The sequence below is a fragment of the Zingiber officinale genome, chromosome 3A, assembly GCF_018446385.1.
Source record: "Zingiber officinale cultivar Zhangliang chromosome 3A, Zo_v1.1, whole genome shotgun sequence".
Classification (NCBI taxonomy): domain Eukaryota; kingdom Viridiplantae; phylum Streptophyta; class Magnoliopsida; order Zingiberales; family Zingiberaceae; genus Zingiber; species Zingiber officinale.
Genome location: NC_055990.1, coordinates 117614996 through 117637714, shown reverse-complemented (window position 1 = coordinate 117637714; position 22719 = coordinate 117614996).

The following is a 22719-nucleotide window of genomic DNA, read 5'->3' as shown; positions in this document are numbered from 1 at the left end:
GGTGCTGTTCTGATGCAGCACGGCAGGGTAGTCTCCTATGCTTCTTGACAGTTGAAGGGGCATGAGAAGAACTACTCGGTACATGATCTGGAGTTGACCGCTATTATATTTGCTCTGAAAATTTGGCGGCATCATCTGTACGGCATTACATTTGAGATTCTTACTGATCATAAGAGTCTCAAATATATTTTCACTCAGAATGAACTCAATCTCCGACAGAGGAGATGGATGGAGTTCCTGAAGGATTACGATTGTACCATTAGCTACCACTTTGGGAAAGCTAATGTGGTTGCCGATGCACTCAGCAGGAAGTCCAGAGGGACTTTAGCATACCATCGAGTTGTGGTCATGGATTTGATTCAAGGTTTCTCCAAGTTAGGCCTTGAGGAGCAGGGACGGGCAGAGCAGGGTATTCTGGTTACCATGGTTGCTCAGTCATCGGTCAGGATGAGGATCCGAGAGGCTCAGGCCAGAGATCAGCATTTACAGTTCATTGGCAGCCAAATAGCTTTTCGACAGCGGACAGAGTTCACCCGAGATGATGCGGGTATTATATATTTCCTATGCCGCTTATGCGTACCTTCATCTCACCTAGTCGGGGAGGAGTTACTTCAAGAGGCTCATCGCTCTCGATTTGCTATCAACCCAGGCGAAACCCGCATGTATCGAGCTTTGAGACGTTCCTTTTGGTGAACGGCATGAAGAAACACATCACGGAATTTATAGCGAGATGTCTTGTCTGTCAGCAGGTGAAGGATGAGCACAAGAGACCTGTCGGATTATTACAGAGGATTCCTATTCCTGAGTGGAAATGAGAACACATTACCATGGACTTTATGGTGGGTTTGCCTAGGACACGATGAGGCCATGATGCGATTTGGGTAATCATTGATCGATTAACCAAATTCGCACACATCTTAGCGATTCGGAAGACTGATTCCCTGGATCGATTGGAAGATCTGTATTGCCGAGAAATCATCAGATTATATGGTGTTCTTTTGAGTATCATTTCGGATAGAGATCCATGGTTCACGTCCTGATTCTAACAGAGTCTACTGCAAGCCATGGGAACTCAGCTCCGTTTCAGTACAGCTTTACATCCGTAGACAAATGGACAATCAGAGTTGACCATTTAGACTCTAGAGGACTTGCTAAGGTTATGTGTATTGAATTTTGGAGGCAGTTGGGAGGACCACTTGCCATTGGTAGAGTTCGCCTACAACAACAGCTTTCATTCAGCTATCCAGATGGCACCGTTTGAAGCGTTGTATAGTAGGCCTTGTCAGACACCCACCCTCTGGGATGAGGTAGGGGAGGCCCAGTTGTTGGGACCTCATAGAGCTCATCATGAGGCAAAGTTGGTCCGTACAATTAGACGGAGGATGTTAGAGGTGCAGGACCGCCAGAAGAGTTATACAAATCAGAGACGCAGACCCCTAGAGTTCTCTACTGGCGACCATGTATTTCTGCGAGTTTCACCCACGAAAGGGGTGAAGAGATTTGGCCTCAAAGGTAAGCTAGCACCGCGGTACATTGGCCCTTTCCAGATCCTGGAGAGGATTGGAGCAGTAACTTATCATCTGGCACTACCATCGTCCTTGACAGGAGTTCACGACATATTCCACGTATCTATGCTGAGGAGATACGTACCTGACCCGACACATGTGCTGACAGATATCTCAGTTTCCGTTCAACCTGACGTCACTTATGAGGAGGTTCCGGTACGGATTCTGGACCGGAAAGAGCGTCAGTTGCGGAACAAGACTATCCGGCTTGTTAAAGTCAGATGACAGCATAATTCGGACGAGGAGGCTACCTGGGAGATCGAGGATGCTATCCGAGCTCGATACCCTTATGTTGGATCGAGAAGCGCTAGAGGGGGGGTGAATAGCGCTCGTGGCTATTTCATACGATTCGTAAAACTATCAGAGTTAAAACACGCAGCGGAATAAAGAACAAATACAGAGACACAGGGGAATTTACTTCGTTCGAAGCCTAGATCGACTCCTACTCGAAGGCCCGCGATCCTTGACCGCTTTCCGTGGGTAACAACTATAAGCTCGTAAAAATGTACAATAAGATATTACAATTGAAAGCACTAAAACAAATTATATCGACAACAATAAAGTAGCAGAATCTGAAGCTCCGGGTTGTCGGGGGCTTGTAACAGCACTTCTTGACGTTTCTTGAGCAGCTTGTAGCATAAGGATTGCTTGGAGTTCGTTATACTGAGTTGCTGGTCGAAACCCTCTTATAAAGGGTGTTCAAGGTGCCTTGAAAGCCATCCAAGGCGCCTCCATGCTGGCCGAGTCACACGCTGCGATAAGAGCTGAACTGGTCAAACCTTATCAGGTTCAAGGCGCCTTCATGCTTCCTCAAGGTGCCTTCATCCACCGGTCCAAGGCGCCTTGAGCCTCATTCAAGGTGCCTCCAAACCTGCTTCACAGCCAGCTCATGTTTTGTACCCGAGGCACCTCCAAGCTCCATGGTGGCGCCTCGGACACTGTTCATCCGAGGTAAACTTATACTCCTTTGCTCCTGCAAAAGTGTTAGTCCCAAACACATACCCTGCAAAACAAAGTTAGCACAAAACAACAGTAAACAGAATATAATGACAGTCTCTGAACTGTCAGGGTCTGACTTCGGATTTCTAACTGGAAACCCTAGGTCGACCCGACGCCTACTGTTCCCTCTACGGGGAACGCGCCCTCACATACTCCACTCAGGAGATTTACCTGTTGCCAGTGCGATCCTCCAGATCGATTGGACTTTTGCTCGGTGCTCGATGCTTCCGGACTTTATGCTGGACTTCCGCTTCTCGGCTGGTCCAGTCTTTCACCTGGTTCGCGACACTAGGACTTTCCACCTAGGGTTACCCCCCCCCCTAGGACTTTTGCCTGAAGCACTCGACCCACCAAGACTTTCCGCATAGGGTTACTACCCTCTATGACCTAGGGTTACCACCCCTTAGGGTTTTCACCTTGCCTAACCACAGTTAGGGCTTTTGCCTAAGTACACTTAGGACTTTCTTGCAATCTCATTCAGACCATTAGATCACCACACATCTTAACTTTGAATCCTTTGCCATTATCAAAACTTAGGTTCGATCGTCGGATGCTCCCCACACCAACAATCTCCCCCTTTTTGATTATGGCAACCCAAATTCAAAGTTAAGTATAACAAATGCATAAGTATATTAAAAGGTTTTAAGTGAGCAAGCTTAAGTATATAAATTCGAATAAAAGAATAACTTAAGCTAACACTTAAACTTTGTGACACTCCCCCTTAATACAAGGCTTCCCTTTTGAATATTTACATTTGGATTTCCTACTCTCCCCCTTTGCCATTTATCAAAAATAAGACAGTTTTAAGCAATTTTTAATTTTTCTTATTGAAGAACAGATTAGGCTTGAAAGACTGGATAAAAGCTAAATTGACTTTGGAAAAAGTTTCACCTAAGTTTAAAAGGCTAATATATAGTAGACTGTGACGGACAATTTTAGCCACTTTTGAAACTTAGTTGTTTTTGGAATACACTTAGCTAAATTTTAAAAATCTTAAAGAAAATTGAAGTCTCTTTTTTACTTAGCAAAAAAAAGATATTTTGAAAGCAATGATTTTTAATACTTTTAAGTAAGTAAAAATAGCTTAGCAAGAATTTATAAAAAGTTAGATTTGAAGGTTTGTAAGTTTGAAGGTTTCTATATGAGCTTAGTCTTTTGCAAACATTGAATTTTGAAAATAGAGCTTAAGTTAAAAAGACATTTAGCTTAATTTGAATAAAATAATATTTATTGTTGAAATCATGGGAGTAAGAGCTTTTTAATTTTTTGGAAGAAGAGGGAGAAACTAAATATTTAATTTAGTTTATTTAATCAAATTGGTTGGTCCTTAAGTCCAGGCATGAGTCAAAATTTGTTTTAATCAGGTATTAGAGCCCTAAAGTACAAGCATGTTTAATCTTAATATTTCCTTCACCAACTATCTAACCTTTAGTTACTTGCTGATTGCCTAGAGGGCAGCAGCTTTCACTTAGTTAGTCGAGTTAAGTCATTTAGTCCAGTTAGATTTGACTAACGTTGGAAGACTTTACTTGATTGTTGTTAATAAAGTATTTAATGCCCAGACTCATATTGATGCACAGAAATAAGCATTCTTGAATCCAGGCTGTATCCTATGCATCTCACACCATTCTATGTTTCTCAAACACAAGCAAGGTATACCTAGGTGTTTGTGAGATGCTCTGGCTTAAATCTAGGGGAATAGGATTTCTAGGGTAGAGCCTAAACTACGTCCAATTTTTGAAAATTCTAAGAAAAGGGGATTTTGAAATCATTATTTTTCCTAAAATTTTTGAAAAAGAACAGAATGATTAAGCAGGAGAATGAGTTTGAGAAGTAGCATCTATTCTACCCAACACATTCCTATTAGTCTTCTAAGTGCACTGAACTCAAGTTCAGGTAAGGGTTTTGTGAAAATGTCAGTTAGGTTTGATTTGGACTCAACATAGTTGAGTGCAAGTTCACCTTTAGCGACTTAATCCCTTACAAAGTGGTGCTTTACCTCTATGTGTTTAGTCCTAGAGTGGTGAATTGGATTTTTAGTTAGATTAATTGAGCTTATATTATCAATTAAGATCCTTGTATTTTTGTATTCTAATTGATAGTCTTTTAAGGTATGCATCATCCACAATCGTTGAGAGGCACACTCTCCTAGGGCTATGTATTCAGCTTTAGTGGTGGATAGAGCAACACAATGTTGCTTTCTGCTTGACCAACTTACTAGGCACTGTCCTAGGATTTGGCAGCTACCACTTGTACTTTTTCTGTCTAATTTGCACCTGGCATAGTCTGAGTCAGAATAGCCAAAAAGATCAAAGGTGCTAGTTCTAGGGTACCAAAGTCCTATATTTAGGGTGCCCTTAATATACCTAAGTATTCTTTTAACATATGTTAGATGTGATTCTTTTGCACAAGATTGGTATCTTGCGCACATATTATATCTGGTCGACTTGCAGTTAGGTAGAGTAGGCTTCCTATTATACTTCTATAGTACTTTGGGTCTACTGATTTTCCTTCTGGGTCCGAGTCAATGTTGATGTTAGTGGCCATTGGGGTATTTATGATTTTAGAATGTTCCATGCCAAATTTTTTAATTAGTTGTTTAGCATATTTAGTTTGGTCAATGTAGATTCCATCTTTTGTTTGTTTAATTTGTAAACCTAAGAAGAAATTTAGTTCTCCAACCATACTCATTTCAAACTCATTTTCCATTAATTTAACAAATTCTTTTAGAAATTTAGAATTGGTTGAGCCGAAAATTATATCATCAACATAGATTTGGGCTATGAAGATGTCTTTTTCAATCGTTTTTACAAATAGGGTCGGATCAATGTGACCTTGGTTAAAACCTTTGGATGTTAAGTAATTGGATAATCATTCATACCATGCTCTAGGAGCTTGTTTAAGTCCATATAAGGCCTTTTTCAATTTAAATACATGATTAGGGTAGTCTAAGTCCTCAAATCCTGGGGGTTGGTTTACATAGACCTCTTCTTTAATGAACCCATTTAGGAACGCGGATTTTACATCCATTTGGTACAACTTAAACCCTTTATGTGCTGCATAGGCTATCAGCATCCTAATGGATTCGAGTCTAGCTACTGGTGCATAGGTTTCGTCATAATCTAAACCTTCAACCTGACTGAATCCTTTGGCTACTAGTCTGGCCTTGTTTCTAACTATTTCACCCTAATCATCCAATTTGCTCCTAAATACCCATTTGGTGTCAATTATGGACTTATCTATGGGTTTAGGTACAAGTTCCCAGACTTGGTTTCTTTCGAATTGTGCTAGCTCTTCCTGCATAGCAATGATCCAGTCTGGGTCGGGTAGGGCTTCTTCTATAGTCTTAGGCTCAATCTTTGAAATAAGGGCAATCTGACTCAGGTTCCTATACGAGGATCTGGTTCTGACTCCTAGGTTTGGATCACCCAAAATTTGGTCAGGTGGGTGAGAAGTCCTTAGTCTAGTTGGTCTTATGTTTGGGTCAGAAATTGATTCCTCTGGTTTACTAGTGTTAGGTTGAATTTCATCATCTTCATTAGTTTTTGGATTAATGTCAATATTTTCATCTATATTTGATAGATTATTTTCTTCATCAAATATTACATTAATTGTTTCTTCAACTTTTAGGGTATTTTGATTATAGACTCTATATGCCCTACTTGTTGTAGAGTACCCTAAAAAGATTCCTTGGTTTGATTTGGGTGTAAATTTTTCTAATAATCTTTAGTGTTTAAAATGTGAACTTTACACCCAAAAACTTTAAATAGTTTAAGTTAGGAATTTTATTATAATATATTTCATAAGAGGTTTTCTTGTGAAGTTTGTTAATTAGAATTCGGTTTTGGATATAGTTTGCAGTATTTATTGCTTCAGCCCAAAATTGATGATTTAAATTATATTCATTTAACATAGTCCTAGCGGCTTCTTTTAGGGTTCGATTTTTACGTTCTACTAGGTCGTTTTGTTGGGGGGTCCTAGGGCAAGAATATTCATGTTTATACCCATTGATTCTACAGAATTGGATAAACCTATGATTTTCAAATCCCCCCCCCTCCCGTGATCACTTCTTATTCTTTTAATTTTAGTATCTTTTTCATTTTCTATTAAATTGAAAAAATTACTAAATACTTCAAAGGTTTCATCTTTCGTTTTTAGAAATTTTACCCAAGTAAACCTAGAATAGTCATCAATTTTAACTAAGCAATACTGGTTCTTGCTTACTGACTTGGCTCCATGTGAATCAAATAGGTCTAGATGTAGGAGCTCAAGTAAGGAGTTGGTTCTATCTAGATTAGTTGACTTGGTTTGTTTTCCTTGTTGATAAGCATTACAGATTGAGTTTTCAATAAAGTTTAGTTTGGGTAAACCTCTAACTAGACCATTTTGACTCATTTTTGAAATGAGTCTAGTGTGAGTGTGGCCCAATCTTCTGTGCCACAGATCAGTTTCCTCTTGTTATGTTAGAAAACACTTTGTAGAGGATGTGGGTAGGTCAATTGTGTAGATGTTATTTTTCCTGAGCCCCTTAAGAGTGATTTCAGGGTTTTCAATATTTTTAACTACACACCTAGATTTGTCAAAGGTAACTAAGTATCCACTATCACACAATTGACTTATACTTAGAAGATTAAAATTGAAATTTTCAACTAGTAGAACTTTTCGAATAATAAAATCGGAACTAAGTTCGATATTACCTTTTCCGATTACCTTAAGTTTACCGTTGTTGCCGAATGCAACTGATCCTAGGTTCTTTAATTTGAGTTTAGTAAACTTCAATCTATCTCCAGTCATATGACTGGAGCATCCACTATCCAACATCCATTGATCTAATTCCTACACATAAAGTAGTTGAATTGGTTTCTTTTTAATGGATTGATAGATAGCTGAATTGAAGAAGGCTCCCTAGTTTTCCACCTCACCCAATCTAAGTTGACAATCAGTTAATCCTATGGGTGATTGTGAGATGGTTGAATAAAAGTTCTTTAGGTTAATTCATCTTGAGAATAATTTTAAGTTAATTAAGTTTAAAAAGAATTTTAAGTTAATTTAAAAATAATTTAATTTTGAAAGTAAATTTAATTAATTTTGAAAAGAATTTTAAGTCGATTTTGAAAAACAATTTTAAGTTAACTTTGAAGTTAATTTTGAAAATAACTTTTAAGTAATTTTGAAATTGATTTTGACAATAATTTTAAATAATTTTGAAAATTAAGTTTTAAAAGATTTTTAAAAGATTTTTCAAATAATTTTGAAATTAATTTTGAAAAGATTTTTAAAATGATTTTGAAATTAATTTGAAAAGGATTTTTAAAATGATTTTGAAATTAATTTTGAAAAGATTTTTAAAATGATTTTGAAATTAATTTTGAAAAGGATTTTTTAAAATGATTTTGAAATTAAGTATTAAAAGATTTTTCAAATAATTTTGAAATTAATTTTGAAAATATTTTTAAAATAATTTTTAAAAGATTTAAAAGATTTTGAAATTAAATTTAAAAGATTTTTAAAATAATTTTTAAAAGATTTTTCAAATAATTTTGAAATGAAGTTTTGAATTTGAATTAATTATTAGTTTGATTTTTAATTATGGAGTTTTAATTATTTAGTCTGATTTTAATTACTTAGTCATCTCACCCGATCTAAATTTTCAATCAGGGAATCCTATAATTTTTGTGAGATGAATTGAGGTTCAATTTAAGAGTTTGGTTTAACTTTGTGTTAGATTCAGGTTTAGCTTTGGGTTCAACAAGTAGACGTTCTTTGGATAAACTTCTGGGCTATGGTGAGTCACAAGGACCTCATTAAAGTAACCATGCCTTCGAGGTTTTTCCAAATAGTCCTACCCATTGAACTTAGTACTAAACCTTGGTCTAACTAGTTAAGATCCATTTAAGGGTAACTTCGGTCAGTTCCACTTGGCCAAATGCACCAGGTCAAAGCCATATCTTCCTAGACATGTGATGCCCAAGTTTCCCTAACGTACTATCATCTAAAAACTTCACCAGTACCGTGGGTCAAGTTAAACCTAGCTCCTTTTAATTTAACCTTAATTACCCTGTCGGGTAGTCTACTCTTGTTTACCCATTTCGGGTAGATTAAGTTCAGTTACTCAATAGGGTAGTTTAGTTGGGGGTGCCAGCTATTCTGGATCCTCCTTCTAATTTTTTTTTTATTAAATTGAATTTTTAATTGAATTTTGAATTTTAAAGTTTAAATTTTAATTTAATTTCGAATTTTTTAATTGAATTTTGAATTTTAAATTTTAAATTAATTTTGAATTTTGAATTTTGAATTTTAATTTAATTTCAAAATTTTAATTGAATTTTGAATTTTTAATTTAATTTTGAATTTTAATTTAATTTCAAAATTTTAATTGAATTTTGAATTTTGAATTTTAATTTAATTTCAAATTTTTTAATTGAATTTTTAATTTTTAATTTTTAATTTTTAATTGAATTTTGAATTTTAATTTAATTTCAAATTTTTAATTAAATTTTGAATTTATGTTCGTTTTATTAATATTATTTTTCTTTTTGCTCCCCTGGATCATAGCCTGGATATGGTCTATCGAGGTAATGTATTTGATCCTTCGGGATCCAATATTGACCAAGTCCAACTTGATTAATCAATTTGGACTTGGGGACCCATGCTTGGACTGTGTTTTCTATTTATTCTTTCTACAAGAGATAAGTATGATTTGTATTTCCTTTTTGGTTTAAATCCTAGACCAGTGTTATTGTAAACGACTCTTTGTGTCCCAAGAATTAGGTCAAGATTCTTGGAACCTAAAGAAAACCGTTCTAGAGTTTTCTCCAGATACTTAACTTGAGTTTTCAGACTGGAGTTCTCTTCTTCAAGTTTTTGAACTTGAGTTGAGTTTCCAGTCTGAACTAGTTCAGTCAAAGATTTGAAGTCAGTCTCTTCTTTAAGGACAGCTACTTCCTTTAGAAGTGACTAAATTCTAAGATTCGACTTAGCTAATTTTTGTAATAAATAATTGACTAAGTTATTGAGTCGAGGGATACTTACAGAGGGATCGGGCACTTCGGAAATGGATACGGATCCGTGGCTTCGCTCGGACTCAGCCTCCGACTCGATCTCGCTCTCGGATTCGTCGATCTGGTCCCGGGCCATTAGCACAAGTAAACTCGTCTAATCGAGTTCGTCGTCATCGTCTTCTGAGGAAGATTCATCTCATGTCGCCTTTAAGGCCTTCTTCCTTCTTTGCTTCTTTGCATCCTTTTGATTAGGGCAGTTGGCCTTGATGTGCCCCTTTTGGTTGCACCTGTTAGTTAGAGCCCTAGAGCCAATCATTTGATGATTGTATTATGGACTTGTTGTATCATATTCTTATATAAATAAAGGCATTTTGTTTTGGTTATTATACTTACTTGTATTGGTGCCAAATAAACTAAGTATAATAGCGTCCTTGAGTAGAAGGTTCTCACCTATATCAATCGGTTAGTTGAACCGATAGTGAGATGATATAGGGAACACTATTCTTAATCATTCCTAGTCGAGTATTAACATTCAGGGACAATGTTAATGTAATAAGACTAGCATGTAGGTCAACTCGATGACTTGATCTCACAAGTCATGGATATAGAGATATCAAGTTGACACATGGGTATGCATTGGAAAATGTATACTGAATGATCCACCATGAGAAAGTATCATGGATCATTATATAGGTGTCATATACTTTCTCATGTGGCTATTAGTATGACTACTAGTCCCTAGACCCGAAGTCACCATAGTTCCCTACATAAGGAGTTATGTACTTTGGTTTCGTCAAACGTCACCCGTAACTGGGTGGACTATAAAGGTGATTACTGGGTATGTAACGAATTATACAGAGGGATGTGAGTGATGTAGATGGGATCTATCCCTACTATATGACGGGAGCGACATCGATATTCTTGATATAGTGAGACCACGAAGTGCATGGTCATGCCCAAATGAGTCAATATAAGATATTGAGCTCATTTGATTTTGTGAGTCTACTTGGAGTTCAAGATTTAGATTGGTCAGAGGATGACACAGTCTATTGATGTGCGTAGATTATATACTCTTTTATGCATGTTTTTACGCACATTTACATACTTTGAGCATGCTTGATCTATGCATTTTTATACTTCCAGCTTTCCTTTTAGCATATTTACTCTTTTGGTTCGGAGATCTGCTTTTTGTGCATTTTTTGTACACAGGAGTCGAAATTGGTGAAGATTATGCGTCCTCAGGCAAGTTTGGAAGTAATTGAAGGGAGAGAGCATCAGGTCGTGTACCACACATGGCCGTGTAGTCTTAACAGGAAGGGAAGAGGACATGGCCGTGTGAATCTCACACGACCATGTCTTGATTTGAAGAAATCAGAGCAGATGCCTTACATGGCCGTGTGCATCTACACACCCGTGTGAGGTTTCCAGAGACCAAGCAGGTGGTGGCCGTGTGCATCACATTGTCGTGTGAAGTTTCCAGAGACCAAGCAGGTGGTGGCCGTGTGCACCACACGGCCGTGTAGCACTTTCAGAGAACAGTAGGGTCCTGGCCGTGTGGAGTCACACGGCCGTGCAGCTTTGGTAGAGAGGGAACTGGACATGGCCGTGTGAATCTCACACGGCCGTGTTGTGGGGCCGTGTGGCGCCCGACTTCCTCCTCTATTTAAACCTTCCTTCATGAATTGAAAGGGGATCTCTCCCCCTTTGGGAGAAGGCAAGATTTGGTGGTTTCCTCCCATTATTGGGAGGATTTCTGGGCGATTCTAAGGGAGTTCTTTACGATTTCGACTCCGGAGCGAGGATTGGATCCGAAGACGAGGCTTCTTCGTAGATAAGTTTTCTCCTTCCCCTTTTCTTGGTTTCTTGGATTGGGGATTCAAGAAATGCTTGTAATCTTTATTTCTTCGGGTATTCTTCCTCGATTTATGGAGTAGATCTTGTATTCTAGGATTAAGGGAGTATTTGTATGATGGATTGATGTAATCTCTTGTGGATTTGCCATTTTCTTGTTTCAATGACATTGTCTTGCTTGTATCAATTAGATCTTGAATGACTAATGGTGATTTGTGCTTAATTCTCATTCTTGATTGATTGTTTGGATTTCTTGTGGACTTTGTAAAGATAAACTCTCACTCGATCATCCGGGGGATCCACGTGTCAAAAAAAAGAAAGTGTAAGGACGTTTGAGAGATAATCTTGAAGAGGAAATAGGAATATTCAAGAGAGTAGGATGGATCTTGTGATTAGTTTCTTGTATCTTGATAGATTAATAAGTTGTGGGCTTCTATGTTGATATCCGAGGAAGGCATAGTAATAGGTGCGCTTCTGTGTAAGGACAACGTAGGTTCATGTCTAATTGATCATATTTAGATACATTTCTTAGTCCTTAGCCGGTTATCTATTGCAAGAGAGAACCGACAACTTTCTACAAGTGTTTGGCAATTGAGGGAAAAGAATTGGTGAACCATTTACATTCAAGAAATCTTACAAAGAAACTGAAACTCCTAGAATCTCCCTTTATCATAACCCAAAACACTAAACTCTTGTTTGTTGATCTTTAATATTAGATTTGTTTACCTTCACTTTGCATTTGAAACGATTGGATAGTTGTTTGGCTAATTCGCATTGAGACATTTCTAGTGCTTATTCTGGTCCCTGTGGATACGATAATCTTTTATATTACTTGCAACATTTTCGTACACTTGCGGAGCGTAACAAGTTTTTGGCGCCGTTGCCTAGGACTGCGCTATAACATTAGGAATTATCAATTGAGTTAGACTAAACATAACATTTGTTTTCCTTTCATTTTGCGTAGTTGTAACTAATCATTAGATTTCTGTTTTTATTTTCTTGTATAACTTTTACTTCTTGTTAATTCTTTTTGTACAAATTCAATTATGCATTTTTTATTCCTTTATTTTTCTTTTTCTGTTGAATTGTTATTTGCTATCTTGTTCTTGTGTATGCGAAGATCTAACTTTGCAGGGGAATTCTTTCCTTTTGACCCTGAGATTGACAGAACTTTCCATAAAAGAAGAATTCTGCAAAGGCAAATTGAAGAACAAGAACATTTGAACATGGCGAATAGACCACTCAAGGATTATGCAGCACCTTATGCAAGAAGCTTTCGATCTAGTATTTCAAGACCTTCAGTGGAAGCTAATAACTTTGAGATCAAACCCGCAATTATATCTATGGTGCAGCAGAACCAATTTGGTGGAGGACCTCATGAAGACCCCAATCAACACTTAAAGGTCTTTTATGAAATATGTGGTACCATGAAAATGAATGGAGTTCCTTCAGATGCAGTTAGATTATTATTATTTGGGTTTTCTCTAAGAGATAGGGCAAAGCAATGGATGAATTCTTTGGCCCCTAATAGCATCACCATTTGGGAGCAGTGTGAGCAACAGTTTCTTGATAAATTCTATCCACCAAGCAAAACCGCTCATATGAGGAATTTAATTGCAAGCTTCAAGCAAACTGACTCAGAATCTCTTTTTGAAGCATGGGATAGATATAATAGTATGCTCAGACAATGGCCACATCATGGGTTGGAAAGATGGTTAGTGTTGCACACTTTTTATAATGGTATCAACTATCATACCAAAGTGTCCCTTGATTCAGCTGCTGGAGGGGCACTTATGAACAAAAGTTTAGATGAGGCTGAAGAAATTATTGACAGTGTAGCACAAAATCATCATCAATGGGCAAATGAAAGAAGTGGTGGCTATTCTTCTGTAAACCCAACAATTAAAGCATAAGGGAAGTTTGATGTAGATGCGGTTACTCTTTTTGTCTGCAAAATTGGACGCTCTTACAAAGAAATTTGAGAATATGGGGACTAGTGCTAATATGGTCAATGCTATTAGTACATCTTGTGAAGTATGTGGGAGTTCAGAGCATTCAAATGACTCATGTCCATTGGGAGCTATCACTGCACAAATCAATCAACTGGAACAATGTGATGCAATCATGAGTTACAATCAAAGGTAGAACAACCCATACTCAAATACTTATAACCCTGGATGGAAGAGCCATCCCAATTTTTCTTACAGAAATAATCAAGATCAAGGACCATCTATGGGGGCAAGACCAAATTTTCAAGCTGGGCAACAAAATTTTCAACATCTATCTTCTCAAGGCTTACCAAAGTCAAATATTGAAAAGATGCTTGAAGAAATTATCTCAAGTCAGAATGAAATAAAGCAAGATTTAGCAAAGCTCATTCAGAGAATGGATAATTCTGAAAAGCATCAAAAGATCCAGGATAGTCAAATTGCCCAACTAGCTTCCTCATCATCCAGAGCACCAGGACAACTTCCAGGAAAACCTGATGTGAATCCTATGGAGCATTGCAATAGAATTGAGCTTAGGAGCGGACGGACCTTGGGAGACTCCCAAGTGACTGCTCCAAAAGGGATACAAAAAAAAGAAGAGCTCTCTCCTCCTATACCAAATCGAATTCAAGCTAATGAGGAGAGTACCATTGAGGTTGAAGAGACTCTTCCACTGAACCATCAGAGCAAAGCTGTCCCTTTTCCTCAGAGACTTACAATGCTCAAGAAAGATGAAGAATTTGGCAAATTTTTAGAAAAAGTTAAGGAAATTTGTGTAGAGGTACCTCTTATTGATGCTATTCTTCAAATGCCTAGATTTGCCAAATTCCTGAAGGATCTCATGTCAAACAAGAGAAGAAGAGGAGAGGTTGAGACCATTGCGCTTAGTGAGGAATGTAGTGCTATTTTTGAGAAGAACACTTCCCCAAAACTAAAGGACCCAGGGAGCTTTTATATTCCTTGCAGCATAGGAAAAGAATTTTTTGAAAAAGCTTTTTGTGATTTGGGGGCAAGTGTTAGCCTCATTCCCTATTCAATTTGTAATAAATTAGGTCTCAAAAACATTAAACTTACTACTATGGCACTTCAACTTGCCGATCATTCCTGCAGGTACCCTTTGGGTATTATAGAAGATGTGCCAGTAGAGGTGGATGGGAATGTTATTCCCACAGATTTTGTTGTGTTGGACATGGAAGAGGACCCTAGGATTCCTATCATATTAGGAAGACCTTTCCTTGCTACAGCTGGAGCTATAATTGATGTCAAAAATCATAAGCTTTCTTTGGTAATTGGTAAGGAAAGGTTGGAATATGATTTATCTAATATCTCTAACCATGTCTCGTCTCTTTTAAATGCTTGTAGAAGGACAAGAATTTATAAACTTGAGGAATGGAATTTCCATCCTCATGGAAGGCCACCAAATGAAGGAGACAATGTGGTGGAAGATATTGGGAGAAGATCTCCCAACAAAAACAAAAAGTATATCTGTCCTCCAAGGGTGAGGAAAAGAAGTGAATGATCAAGTTTGGTCGAGCTAAAGACCTTAAACAAGCGCTTCTTGGGAGGCAACCCAAGGGTTCTTTTAGTTAGTTTGGATTTGTGTTTTAATTTATTTTAGTTTGATGCATTCTTTTGATTTTGTTTTCAGGTTAGGTGCAAAACAGAGCCCGGCCGTGTGCTATACACGGCCAGGCAAAGGTTGCAGAGAAGGGAAGTGCTTGGGCCGTGTCATCCAGACACGGCCGTGTAGGATATCCCGAGGAGAAAAAGGTCTAGGCCGTGTCTCAAATACGGCCGTGCAAAGAGTCCCGAGAAGAAAGATGGAGAGGTCGTGTCCCAGACACGGCCGTGCGAGGAAACCAGTGAAAGAAGAGGGGGAGGCCCGTGTGGATCTGCACGGCCCGTGTGGGAGCTATTAAAAGTGTTCTTTCTACCTCACACGGCCAGATCTTGGCCGTGTTCCGCATACCCCCAACTCTCCAAAACATCTCTTTCTCTCCCAATCTCTTAAAAACTCTTCTCTAATCTCTCAAGATCTCTTAGATCTGGATTCTCTTCCTCTCTGAGACTTGGACTTTTCATTCTCCTAACCTAAGATCTTTGCTTTTTGAAGTTTTGTTCTTTGAGTTTCATTTTTCCAACCCTAGATAATTCCTCCCCTATCTAAACTCATTAAGATGTCCAACATTTTGAAGAAACTTCGCAAAAGAGGTGGTGGATCCAGTGGGGACAAAGACGAGGAGCCATCAAGGGACAAAGGAAAACAACCAGTGAAGGGAAAAGGCAAAAGGACTTCACGCAACGAAGGTAATGACAATGAATTCAATATTGTGTTTAGAAATGATGATCAAGTAACTAGATTTGCAATTCTTGTCAATAAAAAGATAGTGTGTACTAGATATATGGACCCAACTGTTCTTGATATGCTTGGAATTAGGGAAGATGTAGATTTGATGATTGGGTTTTTGGAGTGGAGTGATATTATGTACACACATTTGCCTACATATCCTCGTCTTGTTTTGGAATTTTTAAGTTTATTGGATGTCCATTTTACTAATGAAGATGATTATTTTGGAAAAATCTCATTTAGACTAATGAATCAAGAATTTCTATGGACATTTAGTGACTTTAATTCTTGTTTTGGATTAACCACCGGGAGCCCTCGTAGGTTTGATCCAAGGTTTAATTGGAATCATTTTTGGAATGCAATAACTGGGTTAGATCAACCTTATGAGCCTTCAAGAGCTAAGGCCTCCAATATGCAAAACCCCATCTTTAGGTATCTACATAGAGTCATGAGTAAAACTATTTTTGGTAGGGGAGAGAGTGATGGGGTAGTTAAAAAGATAGAGCTTTATGCTTTATGGGCTATGCTTTATAAGGTTGAATTTGATTCTGGATTTCATTTTGTTCAAACCTTATTAAGATCTGCTAGGGCATCATTGAGATCAATTATTTTTGGTGGTTTGATTACTCGAATAGCTTATAATTTAGATCTTGATGTTGATGGGTTGGAAATAATTCATGGTAATGACATGATTGACATTGATGCATGTCTTGCTATGAAAATGATCGTTCGGGATGAGAATGGTTTCGCGTTTCCTAGGAGGAGTGGTTCTCCTTTACCCCTTCCTTTTCCTGAACGAGCTACTATTCGTAACCCGGCTAATTGAGTAATTTCTGAGTTAGATTTTGAGGATAACCCTTCTATACCTGGAGACACTGAGCCACATCATGAGCCCTTGTCATTTGGACACCCGCAGCCTTCTAGTTTTATGGAGCCTGCTAGGCATTCTTTTGCATATGGCACGGGATCTTCTAGGTTTGATTTTTCAGATTTTCGTACGTCTCTAGAATCACTTCATGAGAAGCAAGATTCCCAACGAAAAATGTTGCAGGGTCGCTTCTCTTTATCTGATGATCAGTTTAGGGAGGTACAAAATCATTTTCAGTTTACGAGGAATTTTCAAGGTCAAGTGGCTGAGTTTGTGCAGGATTATGATACTGATCAGGCTAGGATGAGAGATTTTATGCAGAGCATGACACTTACTAGCCAACAAGTAGATGCTTTATATGAGTATCAAAGATCTTTGGGTGAGATTCCAGGTTTTCCTAGTTTTCCTATTGGCCGACCACGTCGTAGACCCCCTTTTCCTCGTCCACCTCCACCTCCTCCACCATATTGATTTCATCGGGACGATGAAAAGTTTAAGTCTGGGGGGGTGTCATGTACTGTTTAGTTTGGTTTTCAGTTTTTAGTTTTTGTTAGTTTTTCACGTTGGTTCTTATTTTCATTGCTTGTTGCTTTATTTTGCTTGTTTTTGAAATAATCATGGCAAAAATATTTTTGAGAACATCAAATCTTCACTTATATGCTTTCTTGGATTCAAGTGAAATGTTAGCACGATTATTGTCTTGATTCATGATGTTCGAATGATGCTAGTAGTAAACTTTGTGTAGTTCTTTTTTCTATCTTGGGAAGCATTAATAAGCTAAGAATCTTATGGTGATGAGTTTTAGTTTTGGTTCAACCTTAAGGATTTTATCTTCACTACACTTGTGCTTGATGCTTGAATAGTTGATGTCATTGAAATAGTCATGATTCATCTTGTTTGCTTAGTACTTGGTTTCCATGGTGATTTCTCAACTTTCATTTTGGTTACTGGATGAGGCTCAAATCATTAAAGCTCATTTGGAAAAATCAAAATATCCCAACATGTGTGTTAAAAGTACATTTGTGAATAAGTTTTGCATAATGCAAACACTTATAAAAAAAAAAGGATATAAAAAATAGTTGTCATGAGTGGAATCTAGCAAGTCACCCCTTTGAGACCGAGTTAGGTTACTGGGGAAATGACTGCTTAGCTTCTCTTGAGATTGAGCACACCTTTGAGACCTTGGGTTAGTTGAGAAATATGAACCAAGTGAATGGTGAGTAAGTGCCTATCACTGGTTACTTGTCTTTCACTGGAAACATTAGGAATTCAAATTTGATGACGACTTGACTAGGACATGGATTGAAACTTGAAGGGTGTTGAGTTACTTTTACACTGTGCACAAGATTCTTATGCTTGAACCATACTTTACTTGTTTCCATGATCATGCTTGTTAATGAAACTTTTTGATAGAATTAGGAAAGTGCACTAGGTTTTATGAATGTGTTGTAGAACATATGAATTTAGACTACAGCATTTTGCTTGAGGACAAGCAAAGGTTTAAGTCTGGGGGTGTGATGTGCGTAGATTATATACTCTTTTATGCATGTTTTTATGCACATTTACATACTTTGAGCATGCTTGATCTATGCATTTTTATACTTCAAACTTTCCTTTTAGCATATTTATTCTTTTGGTTCGGAGATCTGCTTTTTGTGCATTTTCTGTACACAGGAGTCGAAATTGGTGAAGATTATGCGTCCTCAGGCAAGTTTGGAAGTAATTGAAGGGAGAGAGCATCAGGCCGTGTACCACACATGGCCGTGTAGTCTTAACAGGAAGGGAAGAGGACATGGCAGTGTGAATCTCACACGGTCGTGTCTTGATTTGAAGAAATCAGAGCAGATGCCTTACATAGCCGTGTGGATCTACACGGCCGTGTGAGGTTTCCAGAGGCCAAGCAGGTGGTGGCCGTGTGGATCACACTGCCGTGTGAAGTTTCCAGAGACCAAGCATGTGCACCACACGGCCGTGTAGCACTTCCAGAGAACAGTAGGGTCTTGGCCGTGTGGAGTCACACGGCCGTGCAGCTTTGGCAGAGAGGGAACTGGACATGGCCGTGTGAATCTCACACGGCCGTGTCGTGGGGCCATGTGGCGCCCGACTTCCTCCTCTATTTAAACCTTCCTTCATAAATTGAAAGGGGATCTCTCCCCCTTTGGGAGAAGGCAAGATTTGGTGGTTTCCTCCCATTCTTGGGAGGATTTCTGGGCGATTCTAAGGGAGTTCTTGACGATTTCGACTTCGGAGCGAGGATTGGATCCGAAGACGAGGCTTCTTCGTAGATAAGTTTTCTCCTTCCCCTTTTCTTGGTTTCTTGGATTGGGGATTCAAGAAATGCTTGTAATCTTTATTTCTTCGGGTATTCTTCCTCGATTTATGGAGTAGATCTTGTATTCTAGGATTAAGGGAGTATTTGTATGATGGATTGTTGTAAATCTCTTGTGGATTTGCCATTTTCTTGTTTCAATGACATTGTCTTGCTTGTATCAATTAGATCTTGAATGACTAATGGTGATTTGTGCTTAATTCTCATTCTTGATTGATTGTTTGGATTTCTTGTGGACTTTGTAAAGAACTCTCACTCGATCATCCGAGGGATCCACGTGACAGGTGCAAGCCCGTGTAAGGACGTTTGAGAGATAATCTTGAAGAGGAAATAGGAATATTCAAGAGAGTAGGATGGATCTTGTGATTAGTTTCTTGTATCTTGATAGATTAATAAGTTGTGGGCTTCTATGTTGATATCCGAGGAAGGCATAGTAATAGGTGCGCTTCTGTGTAAGGACAACGTAGGTTCATGTCTAATTGATCATATTTAGATACATTTCTTAGTCCTTAGCCGGTTATCTATTGCAAGAGAGAACCGACAACTTTCTACAAGTGTTTGGCAATTGAGGGAAAAGAATTGGTTAACCATTTACATTCAAGAAATCTTACAAAGAAACCAAAACTCCTAGAATCTCCCTTTATCATAACCCAAAACACTAAACTCTTGTTTGTTAATCTTTAATATTAGATTTGTTTACCTTCACTTTGCATTTGAAACGATTGGATAGTTGTTTGGCTAATTCGCATTGAGACATTTCTAGTGCTTATTCTAGTCCCTGTGGATACGATAATCTTTTATATTACTTGCGACATTTCTGTACACTTGCGGAGTGTAACATCTATGCCTCACATTGATCAATCTAGATGTGTAGGATAGAAGGACACTTGTTATATATTGTGAGGAGTCACAATTAATAGTCACAAGGTGATGTTGGATCTTATCATTCTTATAACTTGGGTAGTAATGATGTGTTGCTAGATACCGCTCATTACTTATGCTTTTAAAAGGATTTAGGAGCATTGCCAACGTTATAAGAACCTATAGGGTCACACACAAAGGGTAATTAGATGGAGATTAGGTTCATTTGATGAACCTAAAGGATTAGGGTCATGTGATGAACCAAATTGGATTAAGAGTATTCCAAATTAGGCTAATTGAGTTGGACTCAATTTGGTTCATGTATTAGATGAGTCTAATTTGAACTTAGACTCATTGAATTAATTTAATTTAATGAATAGAGATTCATTAAATTAAAATTGACTTGAACCAATGGTTAGATTAGATCAACCAAGAGAGAGAAGTGGTCAAGTTTGACTTGATTTGAGAGGAAGATGAAACGTCAAGTTTGACTTGACCATTTGCCACCTCATTGGTGAGTTGGCATTGAGTGGGCCAATGATGATGCTCCACATCATCATGGTTGCTTAAGTGGGATGTCACCTCATGGGAGTTACCAAGAGTTGTGACTCTTGGCCTTCCATGGAGGTTACAACTCCACCTAAAGTGGCCGGCCACTTTTATTAAAGGAGGGAGTTTTATTTTTCTTGTGTAACTCCATCTTCTTCTTCCTCTAGAGTTTTCTTCTTACTCTCCCTCTCCTCCCTTACTGATCTCTAAGGTTGCTAGCACATCCTTAGATGTTTTTCTCCATCTCTTGCTTGTGTGGATACACATAGAGAAGTGTCGACTTTGACACTTTTGAGATCTGACGAACCGAGGACAAGCGGGATTGCGAAGGGCTTCGCATCAAGGGTATATTCCTTCTCCTTTGTAGATCTACTGTAGATCAAGGTTTAGAAACTCATACTCGTAAGTTTTTCAAAAGTTTTATCTTCGCACGGATCCGGTGGCGAGGGTTTCGGGGTTTCCGCGACGTGAAAAGCGATTTTCGTGGCCCGAAAAATCCATCAGTGGTATCAGAGCCACGTGCGAAGACTTGTACGAGTTTAGTTTGATTTTTTATGAAAATATAGGTTCTGTGATATTCTGTAATTTTATGATTTTTAGAGTTTTTATGGGTATTTTTCTCGTGGAAGCGAAGCACAAGTGTTTCGACACTTGTAGGCTTCGATTACCGAGAAGATTTTTCCGAAATGGCAAGGTTTTGCCCCAAAACTTTTTGGGACAGTGGGCTAAGGTGCTGTTGGATCGCTTAGGGACACTCGCAATGGTTAGATCGCGGGTAGGGGCGCTGCCCCTGGCCCCGCAAGGGGATTCGTTCCGCGATTGCGCCCGAAAATCGCTAAACAGGACCGCCGGGAATTTTTACTCGTAAAAATTAGTATTAAAATTGTAGAAAATTATAGAAAATACATAATTTAGTATTATGTAAAATTTGTGATAGTCATGGCCCAAAAAGACCCAATTGGATTGGTATATTTTGTGTTGTAATTCATAATACGGCCTGCGTGCCGTCATGTGATTGTGTGTGTTGTATTTTTGATACACGACCTGCGCGTCGTGCCTTTCTCTATTTATTCTTGTTGTAAATTAGTTTAGACTCGAATGTAACTCGAATTTCAAAATTGTAATATACAAAATTGGAGCCGTGGAAGGTCCACTCAAGACGGAGTTACGAGGAGGGCGCGAGCAACACAAAGGTGGTCAAAGGGAGGAGCTTGAGAAGCTATTGACCCTAGGTTGACCATCCGATCTTCTCATTGGCTTGAGAAGATCGTAGTAGGGCCATGACTAATCATAAATTAATTTAATTAATTTCTTGTGTGTATGTGATGCATGATTAGTAATTAATTAGTGGCTAACGATTAGATTAGATCTAAAACGTGTACAAGATGCACCCTTTCGATTAGATTAGATCTATCGCGTATTTGATACACATCGACGATTAGATTAGATCTAAATCACATCAACTCTAATGCTTACCGTGTCGTGATACCTATCACTACCTCGATCACATGTGTTGTTGAATCTGCCAAAGCAGAGCAGCACATATTATCTTGGTAGGGCACGGAGGGGCAATCTTGGTCCCGCTTATCAACGCATGGGCGAATACAAACTCAATTAGATTGAGTATTCCTAGTTAACTCGGTTGGATCGAGTACAACTATAGGCATTCTTCCAATGGTTGGAAAGATAGGACATAAATCACATTTATATTAATTCTTGGGCGTATTAGCCAAAGCTAACTCAAGTTTTAATATAACTGCGGATAATGATCCTATAAACAAGAGTTGTATAGAGATGTAATTGGTAAATCGTTACCTACCAATCATACTAAAGCTTGGGCGTATTAGCCATAGCTAACTCAAGGGTTAGTATGATGTGGATCTTGTCCCACATGAATTATAGAATTCAGTGGGAGCATCATTTAGTTAAAGGCCAAATTAAATGATTTAAAAGAATATGATATTTATTTTCTGCATTTTTCTGTTGTAGATAACCATGACGTTGAATACGAACTCTTTCTCCCTGCGTTCTGTTCTTGAGAAGGACAAGCTCAACGGAGCAAATTTCCTAGACTGGTACAGGAACTTGAGAATAGTCCTCACCCAGGACGTAAATTGTATGTTCTGGAGCAGCCCATTCCGGTGGCTCCTCCTGCCAATGTCCCGCGAGCTGATAAAGATGCTAACAAGAAGCATCAAGATGACGCATTAGATGTGTCCTGTCGAATGCTCGCAACCATGAACTCTGAGCTTCAGAAGCAACACGAGTTAATGGGCGCTTATGATATGGTTGAACATGTGAGATATCGAAAAATTTAATTAATAGGGCTATTTGAGAGATAGCCTTATAAAATTTTTCTGG